The sequence below is a fragment of the Rattus norvegicus genome, chromosome 2, assembly GCF_021556685.1.
Source record: "Rattus norvegicus strain SHRSP/BbbUtx chromosome 2, alternate assembly SHRSP_T2T, whole genome shotgun sequence".
Lineage (NCBI taxonomy): Eukaryota > Metazoa > Chordata > Mammalia > Rodentia > Muridae > Rattus > Rattus norvegicus.
The window spans coordinates 132,579,346-132,605,341 of NC_141535.1; the positions used below are offsets into that span (position 1 = coordinate 132,579,346).

The window sequence follows — 25,996 nt, forward strand, 5'->3', positions numbered from 1 at the left end:
TATATGAAACGGAACATTTATCATTTACTTATTCTATTTGGGGCACCGTTTATCAGTTCAGCGTTCCTTATTTACAAGTAAATTCATTCTTGCATTTCCCATAGTGTTTGGATCTAATGATATATGTTAACTTAAGGTCAGAGTCTACTAGACATCTTAGACATGGTGTCAATAGCATGTTAAAAAGCACCCAGCTGCTTTGAGTGCTTTCAACTCATGTCCCTAAAAGTATGCATCAAATTGAGGAAAATCTGCCATGTTTTCTTCGGTTTGATCTAACTTCCTGTTCTTTTACAACTGCCTTCAGACCCTGTCCTTCATACCTCCTCAACTTTCAAAACCAGCAACTTTCTCAATTACATACTATCTGAATCTCAGCATACATTTTAAAACTGGAGCTTGTGCTATTATTTTCTAAGCTATTACCAATTAATTTATATGACTTAATAATAAACTTGATTATTAAAATTTTTGATTTTTGATGACAGTAGTTAAAAGGCTATTGTATTAAATTGAACATATCCAACTATGCTTCCTCAAACAACATCACACGGGTTACTTTTCTCATTCTTTGTTTATGTCATCTATATTCAGACTTAAAGAGGATAAATAGTTTCATGATACAAAAGAATATGCAACTTAGTGAGAGAACCCTGCAGGTCTCCAGGCAGGAAAGTAAACTGTGAAGAGGTCAGAATGAAAACTGGATCCAGCATGACTAGTCAATCTGGATCAGACCTGGGGAATCTGATGCTGTACAATTCATTGTCAACATATTTAAAACACAATAAATGTAGGAAAAAGTTTCTAGGCAACAATCATTCCAATTCCAGATGCACAATACAGCTTCGGTGTTATTGTTTAGAAACTCCTTTACAATTATATATGACCTTATGCATGGATTCTATAGCTAAAAGTCCTTGAGTGTAGGTTTCTGACCAATAGCATAAAAATCAGCAAGCTATAAAATCCATGCCATCTTCCCTAAGAATGAGGTCTACTAGCTAGAACTGAAAATAAAGGTCTAGGGAGGGAAGAGTCTGGGATAAATATTCTGAGTAAGGTCAGCCTCTATAGCACAAAGTTGTGAGGTCAACCTCCATAGGTACCAAAAAGGTCACCAGGTCATTAGTAATATCCACTCCCTGACTTCTGGGCAGAAAACAGGTATCTCCTCTTTTGAGTAAACACCTCGTTATGAACAACATCCCTCATTTCCTTAGTGATCTGCTGGCAAGAAAGCCTTATGTCTATAGCAGCTTGGCCTTGGTGTATATTTGCAATCCCAGCTCTTGAGATTTAAAATTGCAAATTTGAGATGACCCTGAGTTACAAGATCAGCTCTAAGACAGACACGATTGTAGGGAAAAACATTAGCAGAACCAAACAAAACCAACCAAACAAAGATAGTGTATAAAATTAGAACATAGATAAATAATATTCACATATATTTGCAGACATGCTAATCAGCTCTCACCCAAACAGTCATTTTGCATAAAATGTTCAAACAATACATTGCATTATGAGTAAGCTTACCATTTCCATCATTAGCAAAGGACACTAAAATCTTAAATGTTTCATTATGGTTTCCAGTGATTGCAGTCTGTAATTTTTAAAATACTTTATTATTTGCTTTACAGCATATTTTACCAAATGTGATGATCCTGTGTATATATGTGAAAACCAGAAGATGTCATTGTTTTGGACTAAGGACATGGACCTTGGATAATAATCCTGCTCTTGCATCAAATTCCCTAGCAGCCAAATTAGGTCAAAACCCTGTTGCTTCAATCTGAAGTTCTCTTGCTCCTGACATTTCCAGGTATGGCACACAAGTATAAAGACACACACAGACATATACACAGATAACTATGTGCTGATAGATAATTCTTCCCCCTTTCTCTTCCATAGAAGTCTCTGTGTCCATCCACAGTCTAATGTTTTTCTCTAAATATATGTATGTGTCTCAGTCAGCAGCTGGTAGGGCCTCTTCAGAGCACAGCCATGCTATGCTCCTGATTGTAAGGACAGCATAGCATCAGTAGTAGTGTCAGGTTTGTCCCAAAAGAATCCATGAAATGGTTCCCAAGTTGAGCCCTCACTTTCCTTCAGTTTTTGCTACATTTTTGTCCATACAGTTCTTTTAGACAGGAACAATTCTGGGTTGGAAATTTTGAGGATGGTTCCCTCAACTTGGGGCCCTGTCTATCTCCTAGAGGTGGTCTATTCAGGTTCCCTCTCCCCATTGTTGGACATTTCTCCTAAGGTCACCCACATTAAATTCTGGGAATCTCTACAACCCAGGTCTCTGGTAGGATCCCCCCACCCCCAGAAATTGCATCTTCCCATTCATTCTCAGGGCTTCTACCCCGTTTTCTCTCCATACCTGAATCTGCTCCCCTTTTCTGCTCCCTCTCCCCTCTCCCACTTAGGTCCCTCCATGTGCCTCCTGAGATAATTTTATTTCTCCTTCTAAGTGGGATTGAAGCATCCTTACTTGAACCTTCCTTCTTGTTAAACTTCTAAGGTCTGTGGGTTGTATCATGAGTATTTTGTACTTCTTGCCTATTTTCCACTTATCAGTGAGCACATACAAGGCTTATTCTTTTGGGTTTGAGTTACCTAGGTTTGGATGATATTTTCTAGTTCCATCCATTTGCCTGCAAAATTAATGATGTCCAGCAATTTTGCTGTGGAAACAAAATTTAAGAAGTTGAATTTCTTTTCAGTATTATGTAAATTCATATTAATATCTTTCAGGCAATTTTTTCTCAGTTTTAATGAATTATGCTAAAGTGAGACTTTGATTTAACATATCACATTAATATCACATTAATGATTTGGAAAAATGTATGCAACCTGCAAATTGTATGAATTAATAAGTGACAATTTAAGTTTTTAAGAGTTTCAGAAGATGTTCTTTATCTTAATTTAACATTTTACATGAAAAAGTTTGTATATATTAATTACAATACTCATAAAATTAAATTTTCATGACTGGGTAATAATAAATATATATGTGTGTGTATGTATGGGGTGTGTGTGTGTGTATGTGTGTGACAGAGAGAGAGAGAAAGAGAGAGAGAGAGAGAGAGAGAGAGAGAGAGAATTCAGAGGTAAAAGTAACACAACATGGAGCATTATTTTAAAACATAGTAACTTTTCATGATAACATACAATACAGATATAATTAAGAGAATGTGTGTATCTACAAAAATATCTGTGAACATGTGTGTTTGTGTGTACATGCATAATATGTGTATGTATGTGTGTATAGTTCTATGTTACTTGAGGCTTTTGTTATTGTGAGCTTTCCTATGTGACTTGAAAAATCTGAAAATTAGCCATTAGTCAAGCACTATGTAGGAATTCCACAGCAGAAAAGTCCTCAAGAATGGTCCGAAGCTATTATGAAGATATTTTTTAATCTCAATGGCATATCCTTATTTTCACAAGTTTAAAATCCATTCAGGGATACTAAAAACATATTACTAGAAACTCAATAGTTCTTTTTTAAGTATGTTACACTATATACATTTCGTGTTATGCGATAAGTAAAATTATTTGGAAAGATATTTTATCAATTATTTGGAAGCTGTTGTATCAATATAAACAGAAGAAAAATATTCTGTGTTTTTCTTTGTTTCTTGTTACTTTTTTCCTGTTTGTTGTTGTTGCTGTTTGTTTGTTTGTTTTTCCCTTTGGTCAGAAGTCCTCAGTCTTTCCTATTTACTTCTCTGTTGTTGTGATGAACCAGTGAAGAGACTTCTTTGCGAAGAAATGGTTCAATTGACTTATATAGTATAACATTCAGAGGAGCCAAGATAGAACTCAAGCAGAGAATTCAGAAGAATGCTACTCCTTGACTCTCCTTTCATGGTTTCCTGATCTTGATTTCTTTTCACACAGAACAGGACCTCATGTCCACAGAGATATCAACTAAAGGTAATGGTACTAAAGGTACCATTAATGATCAAGAAAATCTCCCACATACTGACCTACAGAGCAAGTAGATAAAGGCTGTTCCTCAGTTAGATCACCTCTTGCCATGGGATTCCAGATTGTTTTGCATTAAAAGGGACTAACCAGTAAAATTGTGCTCTTGTCACCTTGACCCAGAAATACTTCTCAATTACACTAGAACCTTACAGTTTTCTGTTTATCCCCAAATCTTATAATAATAGCACAATATAAAACATATGGCATCTTTAGCAGTACCACAGTACTTAAACATTTAAGCAGTTCAGTTCTTATAATTCTGTCTAAAATGTCCAAAACACCATTTTTGTTGACTCTTGTAATATTAAAAGAAAATTAAATATGTTGTTACTACCAGAGTAAAGAATCGGGGTGCACTTACACTTAGTTCAAATCAAAATTCAGTATTACAAATAAAATTCCGTAACTCAGTATATGTCATCTTATAGTCACTAATGATCTTCTGGGTTCCCATGGTATTATGGACAGCTCCATTCCATACCTGCTTTTGTAAGTGGTTATCCAAATATCTTGGCATCTAACATAACCGAGGATTCACCTTCACCAATGGCTTCTCATGGTCTCTGTTAAAGTCAATCCTCACATTCCCTCCATGACTTGATCATTTTAAGATTATCCTTTGTAAAGGAGGCTGCACCTTCACCAGTGTTTCTCTCATAATGCAAATCCATGGCCACTTCATACCCTAAAATTCAGTGCCGAATAAAGATTTCTATATATGGCCAAATTTCTATATATGGTAAAATTCAGTGCCGAATAAAGATTTCTATATATAACTCAAGATTCAGTCCTGTACCTTCTGGACCTGAATTTTATGTGCTGAAAAAGGAAGGTACTTCCTAGATTTCACCTCTTGATAGTTACTTCTTAACCATAGCTGATTCTTCAGCACCAACAGATAACTGGAATTAATACTGGTTGTCCCATAAGGACAGGATTAACTTCCAGAGATCTTAGTTCAAAATACCACAAAAATTTCCCTGTCAAATTCTCCAAGAAATTTGTAAACATAACTCTAAAATGTTATGAGTCAGGCTTCCCATCTTGACTCCTCCTTTCTACAGAACAGCTACCTAGTGTCCAGGCATTCAACTGCTTTTCCAACCCATAGATCTAAAAAGAACATCCCACCAAAGGGCACAACACGGTCAGGTCTATCCCAGCAGTATTGACTAGGTATCCTGAACACTTTTCTGTCTAGTTTTTTCTCTGTTGCAGTGATAGAACACTGACTTTAAAAAAGCCAAGTTGGGGAAGAAACAGTTTAGTAGCTTACATTTCTCCACTACAATTTGCCATTGAGAGAATCAAGGGAGGAACTGAGATGGAGATAATGAAGAAATGCTGCTTACTGGCTGCTTCCCTTGCCATGACCACTTATAGAGAAGTGACACTGTACATAATGGAAAGGCATATCCAACATCAATCATTGATTAAAGAAATTACTCACAGATAGGTTCAGAAGACAATCTGCTGGAGGCAATCCCACAATTGATGTTCTAATCTCTCAGATGAAATTGTTTCATTTTGTTGTCAAAAAATTCAGCATTCTTGTCGAGTGATGTCAGTGTCAGACCATGTTGTTTTTATAAAATCAAATAGGACACAAAAGTAAAAGTAAAATGTGGTTGCATACAGAAATAAAAATGAATATCACGTATATTATAATTAATTAAATAGGCCAGCTCCTTAAGAATGCTAGATCTTATATTATCCTATTTTATGAAATCCCAGAGTCAAAATGAGTATTGATGAAAGAAATTCAATAGTAATTGTCAAATATTCTATACTTTATTAAAATATAGAATGGATTTATAGTTCTTCAAACTTTCTACAGTTACTTTGATTGAACATGTAGGAATCCTTCAGTCCTTCCCCTAACTCGTTCATAGAAGTCCCTGAACTTCACTCAATGCTTGGCTGTGATTATATCTGCATTTGTCTCAGTCAGCTGTTAGCAGAACTTCTCAGAGGACAGTCATATTAAGTTCTTATCTGTAAGGACAACATGCATTAATGAAAGTGTGAGGGATTGATGCCCACCAATGAGATGGGTCCCAAGTTGGCCCCATCATGGGTCAGCCTTTCTTTCAGTCGCTCCTACATTTTTGTCCCTTCATTCCTTTCAGATGGGACCAATTTTGGGTCAAGATTTTTGTAGGTGGGTTGTGGGAGTCCTGTCTGACTACAGGAGGTGGTCTTTTCAGGTTGTATAGTTGTTTCACCTAAGGTCACCTAAATTGAGTCCTGGGAGCCTCCTCCATTCCAGGTGTCTGGGATTTTGTAGAGGCTCTTCTACCTCCCATTCCCAGTAGTTGCACATCACCATTCATTATGCTGTCCCTCTCGGCTTCTCTCCAGCCTCCCACCCCCACATCTGATCCTGAACACACACCCCCATTTGCTCCCTCTCCCAACCAGATCTCTCCTTCCCTCTGTCTTCCATGATTATTTTGTTCCTCCCTCTAAATGGATGGCAACCCCAAGGGAAGACCAACATTGTTAACTAACCTAGATCTTGGGAGCTCCCAGAGACTGAGTCACCAATCAAATAGCATACACAAGCTGGTCCCAGGCTCCCCAGCACATATGTAGCAGAGGAGTGCTTATCTGGGCTCAATGGGAGAGGATGTACCTAATTGTGGAGAGAATTGATGCCCAAAGATTGAGGGAAACCTATAGCGAGACATACTCTCAGGAGTGAAGTAGAGGGGAAATGGAATGAAGAACTCTGGGAGGGCTTACTGGAATGAAGGGCAACATTTGCAATATAAATAAATAAAACAAATAATTAATAAAAAGGAAATATACAAATATTTTATCCATTAAAAACAGAGAAATTCATATAGAATGAGAAACATCTAAAATATCAACATATATGAACAAGAGATTTGAAATATCAATAAATGTGTTAGAAAGATAACTTCACACATTATGAAAATGTGTAATAAACTAGTTAAATATATCTTAGGAAACAATGGAATAAAATTGAATGTTGGCACAGTCTCTAAAATGAATGATATGGAGATACCAGGCTAGGAGAATGCTAAGAAATTGAGCACATTTCAAAAGTTAGGAATCAGAAAAGGAACTAACAAAGTAACTAACTAGCTGACAACAACAATAATAAGAGCCCTATCATGTTCTCAAATGGCTATCACTTTTTGTCCTTTTTTTACTGAGCCTAGACATAATGGATAGGTTTGGCAGAAGGGGATTTGGAAAATAAAATGGGAGGTAGGTAGTTCACTGTATAAAATTGACTACGGAAGCATGAGGAAATATGTTTGATATCTACTATCCACATGTAAAAGGTGTAGTGGTAGGATCCACTTGGAATCTCAGTGCTGAAAAAGACATGAACATATGCTTGGGGTTTGCAGGGCAGTGAGTTAGACTATTCGAGAACACATTTTCTAATTTGAATAATGAAATGAAAAGAATGAAACTGTTATGATGAATATCTATGATGCCATTCTTTGCAACATGTTTCAATATTTTTCTCTTTGTACAAAATGACTAAAGTATGTGCAAGTTCATTTTTTATTATTATGATTATTTTTTCTTTTATTGCATACTTTCTTTATTTACATTTCAAAGGTTTTCTGCATTCCAGGTTTTCCCTCTGCAAACTCCCTATTCGATCTCCCTCCCCCTGCTTCTATGAGGGTACTCTCCTACCCACCCACCAACTTCCGCCCGTCTACCTGCTCTGGCATTCCCCTACACTGGGTCATAGAGCCATCACAAGATCAAGGGTCTCTCCTTATATTGATGCCAAACAGGCTGTCTTCTGCTACATATGTGACTGGAATCATGGGCCACTCCATGTGTACTCTTTGGTTGGTGATTTAGTCTCTGGGAGCTCTGGGGTGGTCTCGCTGGTTAACATTGTTGTTCTTCCTATGGGGTTGCAAACCCCTTCAGCTGCTTAAGTCCTTTCTCTAACTCCTCCATTAGGGACCTTATTCTCAGTCCAATGGTTGGCTGCGAGCATCTGCCTCTGTATTTGTCATGCTCTTGTAGAGTCTCTCAGGAGACAGTTATATCAGGTTTCTGTCTGCATGTACTTCTTGGCAACTGCAATGATGTCTGGGTTTAGTGACTGTGGATCGCCAGGTGGAGCAGTCTCTGGATGGCAACTTTTATAATCCAAACCTCTAAAATAAAGAAGGAAAGAAAGAAGAAGAAGGAAGGGAGCCTGTAGTCTGAATGGATTATATAAAAGAAGAATAAATTAGAAAAATATTGTTCAGATACTTAACCAATGAGGAATTATAATAGAAAAACAGTACTTTTCATGCTCAGGGCAGTTGCGTTTCTGTATATTGTGCAAGAGTACCTTTTAAAAGAATTATATGAAAACTCATTCACAAGCACACATAATTTTGAGCCTTGAATTCCCCTCTCTTCTGATATCTAATGCTTACCATTGCCACCATCAGCCCCAGTTCACCAATGTTTTCCCAACTGGCATGCAATGTCTTTGGAACACATCAGGCTAACAACTTCCACTCTTGTTCTCAGGACACCACTTTTGTGATGAGTTTCTTCTTTATGTCATTGTGTTTCGGTTAAATAGAAAATTTCCTCAAAAATATACCATAGACAGTTATGACAAATTGATTCTCACACTATCATTGGGTTCCGCTTGATCTGGTTGATTTTACTTAAATTATAACCACTGATTTATCTCTTTTCATGACAACATATATGAAATTATAAGGGAACATATTTTGTGTTCATGATCATTAACTGTATTTTAACAATTGATTTAATACATAATTATTATAAAATTTAAGCACATGAATGACAAGTAACCAATGAAGAAAATTACTAACTTCTTCTTTTTTTAAATTCTTTTACACATTTAAAATTTATTCCAAGCTTAAGTTTCCAAAGTTATTCCTTTTGAGTCCTAAATTTAATTGGACTTTCTAAATTTGTATCTGTTCCATAAGTAATTATATGCTTTTTATTTTGCATAGAATTTATTATTAATGCTCTAGCAATCTTTTCTGCTTTTGTTCATTTTTCATGGTTTGAGACAGGGTCTCACTGTTTAATCCTGACTGATCTGCAAACTCCTATGTAAACTATGTTATCCCCAAACTTACAGAGCTCTGCTTTACTCTGTCTTCAAAGTTCCAGGATTATTAATGCTATGGTTCTACTAAAATATCTTTACAAATTTCTTTAAAATTTATAGAATTTTTCCCTTTAATTTTAAACATTTTTCTGTCATAAATTACCCAGACCACAGTTTCCCTACCTCCACTCCTCTCATTCCCCTTCCGCACCACCCCTTTTCCCCAGATCCACTTTTCCTCCATTTACCAACTTAAGAAAAAAAAGGCATTCCAAGGGTATCAACTGAACATGGCATAGCAAGTTACAATAAACCAAGCATAACCCCTATATCAATGATAGGTGAGGCAGCCCAGTGGGAGAAGTGTCTCAAGTGAAGGCTATAAGGTCAGAGGTCACATTAAAAGAAATAGATAATTTTTGCAGTAAAGTCAACTTACCCATGTAAAATCATGATTAAATAACAAATTTAAATCCACCTATAACCTCAAAGAAAATGTAAGCAGTTATTAAAGTTCTCCCAAATAAGCAAACAAATCGTAACTCATTCTGAGACAAACTGAGAGACAAAATACACATGATCATTTTAATAAATTGCATAAATGTCTTTCAAAATTCAGCACCCCTTTTATTCAAATGGGGCATACCTGAACATGATAAAGGCAATTTGCAGCAAGCCTATAGACAACATCAATCTAAATGGACACCCCAAGCCATTCCATTAAAATTAGGAACAAGACAAGGTGGTCTATTCTCTCCACATTTATTTAATATAGTAATTGATATTCTAGCTGTAGCAATAAGGCAACTGAAGTAGGTCAGAGGATACAAATTTGAAAGGAAGAAGTCAAATAAATTGCTTGAAGATGACATATACATAAGCACTCCCAACAATGCTAACAGGAAACTCCAAAGCTGATAACACCTTTAGTGGCTGGACTCAAGATTAAGGATATAATAAAAAAAGCTACTAGCTTGTGTTTGTGTTTGTGTTTGTGTTTGTGTGTGTGTGTGTGTGTGTGTTTGCGTGTGTGTGTGTGTGTCTGTGTCTGTGTGTCTGTGTGTCCGTGTATAAAGCATAATATACTTGAAATTTTCAAGCATAGATCCATTATTATGTCAATGATAATCCTTGTAAATCAATTATGTAATATTTTAAGATTTAAATCATTGGAAAGTGATAGAAGTTTCTCAAGAATTAGTAAACTAGTTACTAGTTAATCAGTACAATATTCCAAGAATATTTTTACAAACAAATTTATAGATTCTTTAAATTATATAATGTTTCATTATGGTCAGGTTAATACAGATGCTGAGAATATTTTCCACAAAAAATATAAATTTTCTACTAACATATAGCAAACATCATTTCAATGATTACAAGTAAAGTCACAAGATATAAATACAAAAATCTAGAACGGGGCTTGAGATGAAGCTTTAATGTTAATATACTTTTCTTATATATGTGAAGTCTTGATCACAGTTCTCAAGAAGTACAAAATACCAACTAAATACATAAACGATTGGCAAGAAGAGGAGGAAATGGTCTGACATGTTCTTATTGCATTTACTGGTACAACAATCCTGAGCCTAAAGTGTTGAATCAGTTGTAGTAATATTATTATTTGTGTCAGTTCATAAATTGAGATAGAAAATATAAACAAATGCTATCCTCGTATCTCATATGTTTAGAGGCACCTTGAAAAGGTTTGGCTAAGAACTTATAATCAGTGTTTAGTGGCCATGCTCATTGGTTTGTGGTTTGAATCTTGCACTAAGTGCAGAGACAAGAAAGCCATAAATGAGGAAGTTAAAGAACAAGATAGGATTCATTTAAACATTTGTGATATCTCCTAAACCAAACAAAAAAAAAACAAAAACAAAAACAAAAAACACCTCTTACTTCTCTTTCCATATTTCATCTGCAAGAGCAAAGAAAACTCCATGCTAGTATTGAAAGCAGGACTCAGTCTTCAAATTACAAGTTATAAAGAAACAGATGAACAAATTTTCAGTAGCAAAGGGTTTAGGAAAGTGTCTACCAAAACTGTAATGTTTAAATATAAGTCAAGTGTTGAAGAAAGTATAATAATTTTACAAATTATAATTTCAAACTTTCATATTGATATTAAAGCTGACAAGACACAAGGAGATTGACAATTGAAAAGATTGTGAGGAAGAATGGATTTACTTAGATAAATTCAATACATGTTTACTTTTATTTTTTAATTTAAAATATAAGTACATAATTGCCCCTTCCATTTCTTTCTTTTATCTCCTCTTGGAGATCTTTCCCTGCTTGTTTCCTCTCAAATGTATGGGCTCTTTTATTTTAATATTATTAACATACACACACACACACACACACACACACACACACACACACACACACACACACCAACACTCTGGACCTCTCTTTCTCTCTTTTTTTTATTACATATAATTATTTACTTACATTTCAAATGTTATTCCCTTTCCCGGTTTCTTGTTCATAAGCCCCCATCCCCTCCCTCTCCCCAATACAGGTATTACCACATCCATCCCCTTTACTGCCCCATCCCCACATTCCCCTGCACTGGGGGTCCAACCTTGGCAAGACCAAGGGCTTCCCTTTCCACTGGTGCCCCAACAAGTGTATTCTCTGCTACACATGCAGTTGGAGCCCTAGGTCTCTTTTAAATATGAAAATATTGCATACTGCTTGTGAAATCACACAAGTCTCATGAACACTGACTGAACCTTAAGCTATGGCATCATTCTTAGGCAGGTTATAACATAAATTCTCGTCAAACTATAATAATCTTTAAGAGTTGACTAGATCTATAAGATTTAAGCATATTTAGCATAGTCAATTGTAAATTGACTTATGGTTAATTTAACATTTTCACACCTGGCACACACAAAAAAAGTCCTTAGCAAATTCTTAGGTTTCAACTTATAGTTTGGCTGATCTTTCTGGTTAGTTTCCTTGTAAAAGGATTCCAGAATAAATTTCTTATGTCTCAAAGACATGGTTCTGTCTCATCAGTTGGAATTCTGTTGATTAATAATAGAATAATTAACATAAAATTAAGTGATTATGGTCTCTACAAAATTATATAAAAGACATGTGTCTCTGTTCCAACTTTGTGATTCAAGTTGCTAGTATACTCTCCAATCCTAAGTATCGTAAGTTTCCCAGGCACCCAACCAGATTCACCTACATGACTATATTTCAATCAACACCAAATATAAGAATATCATCAGCGTCTCTTCAGTATTTATCCTACAAAGAACTTTCTCATTGTCATTTGTGTTATCAAATTTTGTGATATCGACCAGTATAACTAAACACTATATTTTTGTACATACTATAGGAGAAAGTCATATAAAGTAACAGATTTGGGGGCATTTTTTCCAGGACAGATGGAGACAAGGTTTAAAGACAGGTAGATTCTAGAGAACCACTGTTTTCATACCTGTCACCTTGCCTTACTCTCCATTGTTGGCAACAATACAACAATTATTAAATACAACAGATTTAATAAGCCCTGATGTATCAGAAGGAATGCTGGTCTAAGCAACTTTGGGCAGGAATTTAGGTGTGCTTGGATCTAGATATGAGAATGGGATTCTATTTTTGTGATTATTTCACTTCTCCACAGATTTTCACAGAATTGCCAAGTGGATAGAGCTAATATTGCTAAATAAATATGAAGTCTGAATATAAAATATATTGGATACAATATGATATTATAAAACTCTCAATACATAGCTTGACATTTTGCAGAATGATGATTAGTTTGATAAAAAGTAGAAATCACATTCTTATACTTCTGCATAGAAAAATTTCCAAGTTATACATGCCATTTATTGGGTACAAGTAAAATATTTAGATCAACTAAACATCTGGATCATCTGGATGATTTCATGCATATATATATATATATGCATGTTTTAGATTGTGAAACAATGGGTTTTGAAAACTTTCAATCTCAAAATTGTGACTATAAATTAGGCAGTATTCTCATTAAAATCTAATTTGCATATCATAAGAATAAAAAAAACCCTACAACCTATTAAAACAAAGTAGAAATCTTCTGAATTCCCGGGAAGAGTAAAGCTAAGCATTATTATTTGTATTTGTGAGGTCAGTATACATTATTTTTTAAATGCTTTCTGAGCTTCATGATAATGCATTGTGTTATGAACTCCATTTTATATCAAAACAGTTTCATTCTTTAGGAAAGAATATGAAACATTAAGATATCTTTAGAGATAGTTCAAATAGTTTGGAGAACTTGTTTACATCAAAAGGAACATGAAGCTGCATCTTCCAACCAGACATTCCTTCTCTTTTGTCATAAAAATATCTGTATGTTGTGATGTAAAGTAATCCTGCTGGGTTTGTAGTGACTTACCACACAAGATATTTAAAATGCCTTGGCCTTTTATTATTCATAGCCACAGATCAGTACTCTGCCTTACTGTACAAATATCAAATAATGATGTACATTCAAATAATTAATATTTAATAATTAAAACTAGTATGGAATTAGTCACTTCATAGACACTGAAACCTCGTTTGGATACCTGCAAACACTTGAAGCTGGATGACTTAGAAACAAAGAAGGTAAGAAAAATAAATCCTATACTTTAAAGCAAAATTTAGGTTTAAAGAAAACAATATCATGTTTTCATAACTGTATTTTCACACTAACAAAAGCAGGAATGGGAAGGAGATGCAGAGGACTGTGGTAAAATCACAGCATAAATGAGAGGAACTGAGAGGTTGACTACGGGGTAGATGCGGCAGAGGAATGAGATTGGAGGGTCACATATTTTCTGGCTCGGTAAAAGCAATTTACCAGTCTTTTTATTCTTTTCTTCTTTAATTTTTTTATAGTCCGGACTTTATCCTCCTCCAGGTTTCCCTCTAACTGTCCATATTCCATACTTCTTCAACCCGACACAGACACTCCTTGTCTACACTAGGATTTCACAATCTCTCCACCCCCACCCCAGCAGCCGTCCCGACTACCTGAGGCCTCAAGTCTCCAGAGGGTTAGGTGCGTCTTCTCGCACTGAGGCCAGACCAGGCAGTGCTCTGTTAGATATGTGTTGGAGGCCTCATATCAGATGGTGCATGTTGCCTGGTTGGTGGCTCAGTGTCTGAGAGATCTCAGGGGTTCAGGTTAGTTGAGACTACTGGTCTTCCTATAGGCTCACCCTCCTCCTCAGCTTCTTCCATTTTTTCTATAATCAACCACAGGGGTCACCAGCTTCTGCCCATTGGTTTGGCGTAAATATCTGCATCTGACTCTTTCAGATGCTTGTTGGCTCATTCGGAGGGCAGTTATGCTATTCTCCTGTTTGCAAGCACACCATAGTATTAGTGTCAGGCATGTAAATTAAATACAGCGTAAGATTACAAGTTTGTTGGTATATCACAATTCTTTCATTTTTATTTTTTAATTACTGAAAACCCTTGCTTCTAACTATAAAACATTTATTTTATATTATGATATATTTATACATATAGACATATATATGTATATACATATATAATTTGACCATGTAATATCTATACTTGATGTATTATAATCATATTCAGCTCCCAAATTTATCACCTTCTCTTAGCTCTTCACTCTTATGCTGATTCCTGCTTTCTTGTTTCACACCTCATTTCCTTAATTTATTCTCTCTTTCTCTATCATTTTTACAGTACATTTTTAGATTGTCAGAGCTATGTTATCTTCATAATTACACTGGTCACATAATAAGATGCCATTTTGTAGTAAAAAGCTCTGGCTTTCATGTCCTCGTGTTCCTCTTCTGCAAAATTCTCTGGACCTTGTGGATGATACTGATGTCCTGCTCACAGATCAGCACTCATTTTTAATTTTTCCTACAAACAATCATGAGATCTTCTTTGACCATTGCCCCTTGCAAAACATGATTCTTCTAACCAAGATAGAGAACTATCTATGTCTAAAACTATAAAAATAAATATTTAGATGGTGGTTTAAGTATATGTCCACTTGATAAATTACCATGAATAAATGACATTATAGTGTTTATGATTCCAATAACTATAAGCTTTGACCAGGTTTATAGAAGCCCAAGTCCACTCTTCCATGCTGTGGGACTCAGATCCAATCTTAAAAGTGTAGTTACCTCAAGGGCACTCAAGCCATTACTGACTCTGTGGGCACCTCTTATTAGGCATTCAGTTTTGTGTATGTGAGGTCTCTGGAATGGTGTGATTGCTAGTGATTTTTCTCTACAATAACATAAATAGCATGCCTTTGTCTTTTCCCCCAATAATCATTAAAATGTTCATCAGATTTGGTTGTCTGTTTTATCGATACCAATCACCTTCACTATGCAAAGATAGATTACATGTAGTTGCAATTTCATGCCCCAGATGGTTAAGGATATAAAATATCTTTTTCCCCCAAATATAATTGGACAGTTTCTGTTATATATTTTTCTGGGTTTTATTTGTTTCTCTGATATGTTTCAGAACATACAGAGATGCTTCTTTTTCTTCCTACTCTCTAGATCTTAAAACTTTTCATTATGATTTTATATGTATATACTAGTGTCAATGTAAACAAAGAATTCCACATGGCTCGATTATTAAATGAAGAGCTACAAGTAGACAGTGGCTTCTTAGAGAGGGGGAAATCCATCTCTCCAAAAAGAATTTATCCCATGGCATGTTAAAATCATAATTATTCCACAGTTCATTATTATTTCTATTATACATTCTATTGAGTCCATACAGCATTGCATGTGTACAGGGCAGACCACCTGAAATTGGACAGTAAATATCCAATGTATTTGATGAAGAGATTATTTTTCCCTCTCAGCAGCCACTATTTTCTCATAGCTCTTCATTTAATAGTTCAGCCACGTGGAATTCTTTATGTTCACATTGACATAGGTGTATACGTACAAGAGTCATAATAAAACAGAGTTTATAAATTTCTGAGGGGCCTACTAAGTGTTAGAAGGTGACAGTGATGGGAAGTGTAAATGATATAGATGTAGTGCTCATATATATATATATTTCTTAAAAAATCATAAAGAATAAAAATCATGAAAACAAAAAGCAAAAGAAAGCAGATTGCTTAATAATGACTATATGTATATTAAAGTAAATTCACTATGAAAAAATTTTTGTAGAAACAAAAAATTAAAAAGGAATATAAATCATGCACAAGAAAGGTCATATTAACTTCCTTCTGTATCTCAAAAGTTAGGGACAGAGGATTATATACTGGAAGGTTTAGGGGAGATTTATGTAGTGAGTTGGATGGTTTCATTTCTGTTTTGTCATTGAAATCGTCTTTATTCAGCAGGGATCAGATGTCTATGGGAGTTTGTTTTACTTATGTATCTTCTGATTTGTGTACACAGTCTCTGTTCCCCACACTTACCTCTGCAGTTTTAAAGTTCCTGAACTCTCTAGATTCCTAAGGTGGTACTTGCTGGAGGTTAATGGTCTAGGCCTCAGTGTCTTTCATGTCCACTGGACAGAAGGGAAGCATAACAGTACTCAGATCTATCCAGGTGTTCCTGTCTTTGCATTTCAAAAACATTATCTATGAACCACTCTGTCAGAATCAAGCACCTATGGGTGTAAAGTATTCCACTGGAGGATCTGTGTTACTCAGGTCCTACTGTTGAATATTATGGCACATAGTTGTTGCAAGAGGCTAATCCACCTATTGTTTTCTGTCCTTAGGCCTTCATCTACAATGCTTTTCAGCTGATGATTCTTCCTTTAAGGAACTCAAGGAAAACATTTCACTTCAAGTGGTATCTTGCCAACAAACATCTCAACTGATCGATTATTTTTCTGACACTCTAGAACTTTCTTCATTGAGAACTTAACCCATGTCAAGTTAAATCCATGGTTATTCCCCAATTCATGATTATTCACCATTTTCTGGTCTTCTGTATAGCTCAGATTTAGACTTCATCCAAATATAGTGCCTGTACAAAGCTTTCGGAGCCTGGAAAACTTCTTTCCATTCACGATTTGTTGGTTAGTTTTCTGTCAGTCATATAAAAGCTACCCTGTCAATCTAGAAAACAGGTCTGAAAATTGCCTTACCATCTGTTGGGTGTATAGTTGATTGATGATTATGTGGGAGGGGCTAGCTAACTATAGGTGTTGCTACCTCTGAGAGAGTGTTTCTGACTTGTTCAAGAATGTCTGAGTATTCCATGAGAGCAAGGAAGTAAGTACCATTTTGTTAAGTGTTTGGACCTCTAGGTTCTCACCTTCCTTTCCTGGGCCGACAGATTTCAGTTTTGGACTATGTTATGGGAGTTGTAAGAAGAAAGAAACTCATTCCTCTCCAAATTTTTTTTCAAGTTATGATATTTTATAATAGCAATAAGAACATTAACAAAGATAAGAGACCCCTTTTACTAGAAGCAAAACCCTCATCTAAATTTGAGGTTTGTGAGAGCTATGAGCTTGTCCTGTAGCAGTAGTCACAGGTCACTAAGACTATCTTCTCTTTTGAAGGAGGCTCTGCTTCCCCTCCCAATGCTGGCACTTTCTGGCTGGAGCCATGTTTATCTTTGTTATTGTTTATTTGTGTTGTCTTTTATATAAGGGTAAGGAAAGGAGGAATATGTTTTGTGGATGTGTAGTCAGGTGTGTGAAAAGGCGGTGCCTCTGTGGGCCTATGCTGAGGAATCCTGTCCCCCTAAGGAATAAGCCACATAACGTTATAGTAAAGAACAGAATTTATTCAGGGCATGGTAATGGGAGTTGATAGAGTGAGAGAGAGAGAGAGAGAGAGAGAGAGAGAGAGAGAGAGAGAGAGAGAGAGAACCAGAGACAGCCAGAGAAGGAAAGGGGGGAGCAAGGCCAAGAGAGAAAGGGCCCAAAAGAGATGGGACCAAGAGAGCACATGGCCTAAATGGCAGGGTTGTAGAAATGGGAAGCTTGGAGAATGGAAGCCCATGAGCTGAAGAAGTAGGATGTGTTGCTGAGAGAGCACACTGCCTGTAGTTTATAAAATTCCTGTTAAGAGCAAACTTCTCCATAAAAAGGCTGATTTGAGAGAACAAGGAGGCCAGCAAGCGTCTTGATATGCTAATAGACAACCAGTTAGCCTACTGTTCATTTGCCCAGTTTCTTTTGGATAAAAAATTGTAAGTTTTCCCATGTTTGTAAAAGTAATAACAATAACAGGAGCAACAGAAACAACTTGACCTTTCTGATTCTAATATTTCTTCACAGGGGGACCTGTGCCAACAACTTCAAATCAGCCTTTTTATGGAGAAGTTTGCTCTTAACAGGAATTTTATAAAAACAACAGACCGCTGAAAGGGACTCTAGCAAGGTTTCCCATGAATTCTAGACTGTTGTATCAAATGCTTGGCTTTCTGTGTTTTCATCTATTTTATTATTATTAACTACTTTTTAAATATTAACTATCTTATTTTCTTTGAAATCTTGTTTCTGGGCTATCCTAAACCTCTGTTTTTGCATTTGGGCCGGATATTCATTGATTTGGTAATTTAAACTTTATTTTCTCAATTTCAAACGTGAGAACATTTGATAGTTAGTATTTGCTTCATCTTTATAACTCAATTTACTACAGCAATGCGTTAAATCATTATACACAGTTATGTCTGTATAAAATATACCCTAGCAGAGGGAGGGAGCAAAGGATCTTGGTGAGGGAGGGGACAGGGAGGCTGGGCAGGATCAGGTAAACAGAGAGACAGGAGAGAAGCCCAGAATACCAGGACAATGAGTAGAAATATGTAGCAGTGTGGGATGGGGAACAGGGATAATCACTGGAAAGCCCAAGTCATCAGGGATGTGGGAGTCTCCCAGGGCCCAGAGGGGATGATTTTAGACAAAATGCCCACCAGCGGTGACATAAAACCTGAAGAGACCACCTCCAATAGATACACATAGGACCCAGTTGTGGAATGGGGCCACCCACTCATCCCAAAATTTTTAACCCAGAATTGTTCCTGTTTGAATGAAATGCAAGGACAAAAAAAAAAAAAAAAAAAAAAAACAGAACAAAAACTGAAGGAAAGACCATTCAGAGACCACCCCACCTTGGGATACATGCACAAAACCAAATCCTGATAGAATTGCTGATGCCAAGATATACTTATCGACAAGAGCTTGAAATGGCTGTCCTTTGAGAGGGTCTACCAGCACCTAACTGAGACTTACACCAACCGTTTGACTGAGCCCAGGGAGTCTGGTGGAAGGGCTAGGGGAAGGCCTAAAGGAGCTGAAGGGAATTGCAATTCCATAGGAAGAACAACAGTATCAACTAATGAGACCCCTCAGAGCTCCCAGGGACTAAGCCACCCAAAAAGCATATGGGGCAGTGCCTAGTCCATGCTATATATGTAGCAGACGACTGCCTTGTCTGACCTCAGTGGGAGGGGAGTTGCTTGGACTTGTAGAAGCTTGATGAATCAGAGAAGGGAGATCCTAGAAAGGTGAGGTGGGAGTGGGTGGGGGAGCACCCTCTTAGAGAGAAAGGGGAAAGGATTGATTGGGGGGCTCGTGGAGGGGTTATTGGAAGGTGGAACAACATTTGAAATGTAAATAAATAAAACAATTAATAGAAAATACACCTCTGGTTTCAAAGGCAAAGGCAAATTTTATTCTGATATAGATATGACTGACTGGCCTAGGAACAAAGATTCAGGTTAGTCTGAGTAATGTTCCAGTGTGGAAGTAGTTATAAGAACTTTCGAAATCACAGAACCAAAGTCAGAAATGAAATCACTTGCAATAAATCAGCTGGGAATCATGTAATTGGAAGATAGGAAAGCTTGCAAACATAGTTAAAGTTCCTTATGTTATCTTATACATTCTTAAATTTTGGTCAGTATAATCTATTTTTGGTCTATTAATACATCCCTAGAGTTTACATCAAACACAAAAGCATGCTCTCACTGCCTCCAAAGAAAACTAAAAGAATTTCCAGGAATAATACTGAGGCAGGATAATTGACTCTGCATATGTCAACTTCTTACAACCTAATCCACAATCAGAGAGTGTAAATGAGGCCCTTCACATTTTAGAATAGTTGACAAGGTATAGCTCTTTTTCTGGTAACCTCAGTTTATGTAATTATGTATCTATGGTATTGCTAGTCTTAATTACAGCACTAAATAAACACAAACACACACAGCGAGACAGAGATGGAGTATATATGTGTATGTACGCCTACCTCTTGCTTACTTACATTTACTTTATTCTTGAATCAGATGTTATTCATTCCACAAAGAGTACTTAATATAAGACATTTGTATTTTGTATGGCATAAGAGCATATTCCTCTGTGTTAGAGATAAACTATTTGATACAAGTAAAACAAAACTTTAAAGAAAAAAGACATGTGAAGTCTCCATCCATTCTTTTCTACAGAATTAGAAGCTAGAAGTCTTCCTAAAGATGGGATACTCATTAAAGTCTGTGTTTCTGCATGTTTTTAAAGCATTCTTAACTAGTATACTAATCCTGTAAGAATGTCCCCTTCTTATGATACAATTAAGATGTGGAAAACATTTGTCAATGGCATCATAATTTAGAATACCAAGCTGCCTGAAATCACTTGATTTAACATAACTCAAAAAGAAATATTTCTTTCAATAAAATTTTTTATTAAAAATTTGTTGTCAACATAAAATCATATACATAATCATTATTTATTGGAAGATGTCAATAACTGATATGTCCTTCTTCAGTCCTATAGCCAGACAATCAGGGGTCCTCTTATTTATAACCTTAAATTGTTGGGTATCCCACCACAACAGCAGCCATGCAGACTGAACACTCTGCTCTTTTGCATAGCTCTTCCCAATTTTAGCCCTCATACCATGTTTTCTGCTAAAGACTGTCTAATCAAAACTGAACTTCATGTTTAACCATTTTCTGTTGTTTTCAAACTCATATATAAGACCAGGTTGGAAACATACCCTGCAGCTGGTGGAGCCCCATGATTTCCATGCTTGTGTTGATGATCTGGACTTTCTAGTTTGCTTGCCTTCTGTCTGTGTTCTACATGTGTTATTTCAGAGCATTGCTTTTGATGACAATTGTCAACCACATAACATTGGGTGAACTTCTTTCCTGCTGTGATACACAGATTTATTAAAAATTCTGTAAGAAATATGCTTTTGACCTATTTTTCACAAGTGCCCAGTCCCCAGAGTAGAATATTGCCTAAAAGAGCTATTGCTTAGTAAGCATTTTTATATTAATTAATGCAATTATAACTATTATGTAAATAGTTAAAATTATAAGCTACAGCTATTGGCTAACCATCCCCCATTTGAAGCAAAAGAGCCATTGCTTATTCCTATGTATTTTGATTAGAATTAAATATCCTCTTTCGGAGTTGGTTAAATAATGCATTGTTTGGTTTTTCTATTTGCTGCCTAGGTACACAAAGGGTTTTGTGTCAACTGAAATGATTAAGCCAATATATTTACACACACACAGAGAGAGAGAGAGAGAGAGAGAGAGAGAGAGAGAGAGAGAGAGAGAGGAAGAGAGAGGGAGAGAGAGAGGGAGAGAGACAGAGACAGAGAGAGACAGAGACAGAGAGAGACAGAGAGGCAGAGAGGCAGAGAGACAGAGAGACAGAGAGACAGAGAGAAAGGGAAGGAGGAAGAGAAGAAGAAAGGAAGGGACAGGGAGAGAGAGACAGAGACAGAGACAGAGAGACAGAAACAGACAAACACACATATCATAGTTTTACACACATTATAAAAATAGTTTTGTACTCTTAAAGAACTACAATAGCATCAAATTATCTACTAAATTAGAAATTACATGCTATGCTATAGGAAACAAATTCAGAAATAATTGGAAGCTGAAACATTCAACATTTTCGTATTTTTTCTGGAAAAACGAATGTTTTTGTCATGCATATCATGCGTCCTGACTGCTGGCATGCCTTTAATTTGCCAACATTGTAGATGACTTTCTCTTTTTGCAGATCTTCACCTTTGATTAAATATCAAAAGACCCACATCCCTATTCTTGTTTGATATATTTTCAGCGTCCTGCGATATTTGTGATTTGTTTATTGCAATGACCTGCCAACAACAAAGCAACTCGTGAAATGATGCACAAAACTTCTTTTTTTTTTGCTTTTTTTTGTTTTTTTTTTTTAATTTACTATTTTTTTTATTAACTTGAGTATTTCTTATATACATTTCAAGTGTTATTCCCTTTCCCGGTTTCCGGGCAAACATCCCCCTCCCCCCTCCCCTTCCTTATGGGTGTCCCCCTCCCAACCCTCCCCCCATTGCCGCCCTCCCCCCATAGTCTAGTTCACTGGGGGTTCAGTCTTAGCAGGACCCAGGGCTTCCCCTTCCACTGGTGCTCTTACTAGGATATTCATTGCTACCTATGGGGTCAGAGTCCAGGGTCAGTCCATGTATAGTATTTAGGTAGTGGCTTAGTCCCTGGAAGCTCTGGTTGCTTGACATTGTTGTACTTTTGGGGTCTCGAGCCCCTTCAAGCTCTTCAAGTTCTTTCTCTGATTCCTTCAACGGGGGACCTATTCTCAGTTCAGTGGTTTGCTGCTGGCATTCGCCTCTGTATTTGCTGTATTCTGGCTGTGTCTCTCAGGAGCGATCTACATCCGGCTCCTGTCGGTCTGCACTTCTTTGCTTCATCCATCTTGTCCAATTGGGTGGCTGTATATGTATGGGCCACATGTGGGGCAGGCTCTGAATGGGTGTTCCTTCAGTCTCTGTTTTAATCTTTGCCTCTCCCTTCCCAGCCAAGGGTATTCTTTTTCCTCATTTAAAGAAGGAGTGAAGCATTCACATTTTGATCATCCGTCTTGAGTTTCATTTGTTCTAGGGATCTAGGGTAATTCAAGCATTTGGGCTAATAGCCACTTATCAATGAGTGCATACCATGTATGTCTTTCTGTGATTGGGTTAGCTCACTCAGGATGATATTTTCCAGTTCCAACCATTTGCCTACGAATTTCATAAACTCGTTGTTTTTGATAGCTGAGTAATATTCCATTGTGTAGATGTACCACATTTTCTGTATCCATTCCTCTGTTGAAGGGCATCTGGGTTCTTTCCATTTTCTGGCTATTATAAATAAGGCTGCGATGAACATAGTGGAGCACGTGTCTCTTTTATATGTTGAGGCATCTTTTGGGTATATTCCCAAGAGAGGTATAGCTGGATCCTCAGGCAGTTCAATGTCCAATTTTCTGAGGAACCTCCAGACTGATTTCCAGAATGGTTGTACCAGTCTGCAATCCCAACAACAATGGAGGAGTGTTCCTCTTTCTCCACATCCTCGCCAGCATCTGCTGTCACCTGAGTTTTTGATCTTAGCCATTCTCACTGGTGTGAGGTGAAATTTCAGGGTTGTTTTGATTTGCATTTCCCTTATGACTAAAGATGTTGAACATTTCTTTAGGTGTTTCTCAGCCATTCGGCATTCCTCAGCTGTGAATTCTTTGTTTAGCTCTGAACCCCATTTTTTAATAGGGTTATTTGTCTCCCTGCGGTCTAACTTCTTGAGTTCTTTGTATATTTTGGATATAAGGCCTCTATCTGTTGTAGGATTGGTAAAGATCTTTTCCCAATCTGTTGGTTGCCGTTTTGTCCTAACCACAGTGTCCTTTGCCTTACAGAAGCTTTGCAGTTTTATGAGATCCCATTTGTCGATTCTTGATCTTAGAGCATAAGCCATTGGTGTTTTGTTCAGGAAATTTTTTCCAGTGCCCATGTGTTCCAGATGCTTCCCTAGTTTTTCTTCTATTAGTTTGAGTGTGTCTGGTTTGATGTGGAGGTCCTTGATCCACTTGGACTTAAGCTTTGTACAGGGTGATAAGCATGGATCGATCTGCATTCTTCTACATGTTGCCCTCCAGTTGAACCAGCACCATTTGCTGAAAATGCTATCTTTTTTCCATTGGATGGTTTTGGCTCCTTTGTCAAAAATCAAGTGACCATAGGTGTGTGGGTTCATTTCTGGGTCTTCAATTCTATTCCATTGGTCTATCTGTCTGTCTCTGTACCAATACCATGCAGTTTTTATCACTATTGCTCTGTAATACTGCTTGACTTCAGGGATAGTGATTCCCCCTGAAGTCCTTTTATTGTTGAGGATAGCTTTAGCTATCCTGGGTTTTTTGTTATTCCAGATGAATTTGCAAATTGTTCTGTCTAACTCTTTGAAGAATTGGATTGGTATTTTGATGGGGATTGCATTGAATCTGTAGATTGCTTTTGGTAAAATGGCCATTTTTACTATATTAATCCTGCCAATCCATGAGCATGGGAGATCTTTCCATCTTCTGAGGTCTTCTTCAATTTCTTTCCTCAGTGTCTTGAAGTTCTTATTGTACAGATCTTTTACTTGCTTGGTTAAAGTCACACCGAGGTACTTTATATTATTTGGGTCTATTATGAAGGGTGTTGTTTCCCTAATTTCTTTCTCGGCTTGTTTCTCTTTTGTATAGAGGAAGGCAACTGATTTATTTGAGTTAATTTTATACCCAGCCACTTTGCTTCTTTATGTGACTCTAAATTCAGACCTGTCATGAAATAAAAGAGATGTGAATGTCAAATGTATAAGGTAAGGTCTGTTTTTCTTTAATCATTGTTACAAATTCATATATATTAGTCAGTCAATATTATACAGGGATAACAACTCAGTATATATTTCTTAGTCCAATATCAAATCACAGATAACAATTTGGTATTAGATAATAAATTCAGGAACTCTTTCCTCAGATGATTATTTTCTCCTGTTCTCAATGTTCCTTAGTTGCCTGTAGTTGTTTACATAGACAAGCCTGGTGAGACTTCCCTCTGTCATATTAGCATGACTGTTGGTTTCCCTTTTGTTCAAGTCGTGAAAAGATTAATTTTAGCTGGAAAAAATATGGGATATCATGTAAAAAAAAAAGATCTTCTTCAGTCATGAGGAACAGAGGGCAGGCCAAGCCCCCACAAGCATGGGCTGTTAAAAGCCTCTAGTTCTTCCTCAAGGGATCTGATGGCCTCTTCAGGCCTCCAAAGGCATCAATGTTCATAAGAACACAGATATGGAACCTTGTACATGCAAACACAGACATGAACATAGATAAACAAAATCAGACACACACACAAAATGTATTTTAAAATGCTAAATAACTGAAGAACATTTAAAAATACTAGAATTTTAAAAATAAAAAAATTTTGCATGAAATTTGTATTTTTTAAATGACTTCTTCATTCACATTAGAGTAAATTCTTTCCTTTTTATTGAATATTTTCTTTATTTACATTTTAAATGTTATCCTCTTTCTCGATTTCACCTCCGGAAACCACCACCCAGTCCCCCTACCCCCTGTCTCCATGAGGGTGCTCCTTTGCCCACCCACTCACTCCCTCTCCCCTCAAAGGTGCATGTTGACAGGAGCCTAGTATAGCAGTCTCCTGGGAGGCTCTGTCAGAGCCTGACAGATGTTTGCAGCCAGCCATTGGACTGAGAACAGGGTCCCCAGTGGAAGAGTTAGAGAAAGGACCGAGGTAACTGAGGGGGTTTGCAACCCCATAGGAAGAACAACAATATCAACCAACCAGACACGCCAGAGCTCCCAGGGACTAAATCAGAAACTAAAGAGTAAACGTGTAGTGACCTGTGGCTACACCTGCATGTGTAGCAGAGGGTGGGCCTTGTCAGGCATTCATGAGAGTAAATTCTAAGGAAGGATGCGCTTGACAATGGGCCTATTGATAAAACATCTAGAGGATTAAATGTATGGAGGTCCCTTTGAGAAACATTCCACCACAGAGACAACAACTTAGATGCAATAGCAAATTACTAAAACTATTATACTTTTTTATGTTCTTTGATTTTTTTCCATCTCATAATAAAAAGTATAATAAAA

General features: G+C 36.7%; 1 protein-coding gene across 1 annotated transcript in view; it reads left to right on the forward strand.

Moving 5' to 3' along the window:
- Nucleotides 1–25,996, forward strand: part of Tgap1l12 (GTPase activating protein testicular GAP1 like 12) — a 376,199-nt gene that overhangs the window by 81,020 nt on the left and 269,183 nt on the right. The window contains exon 5 of the mRNA XM_087637245.1: nt 1,641–1,822. The gene's annotated coding sequence lies outside the window, so the exon portion shown is untranslated. The remainder of the gene's footprint in view (nt 1–1,640; nt 1,823–25,996) is intronic.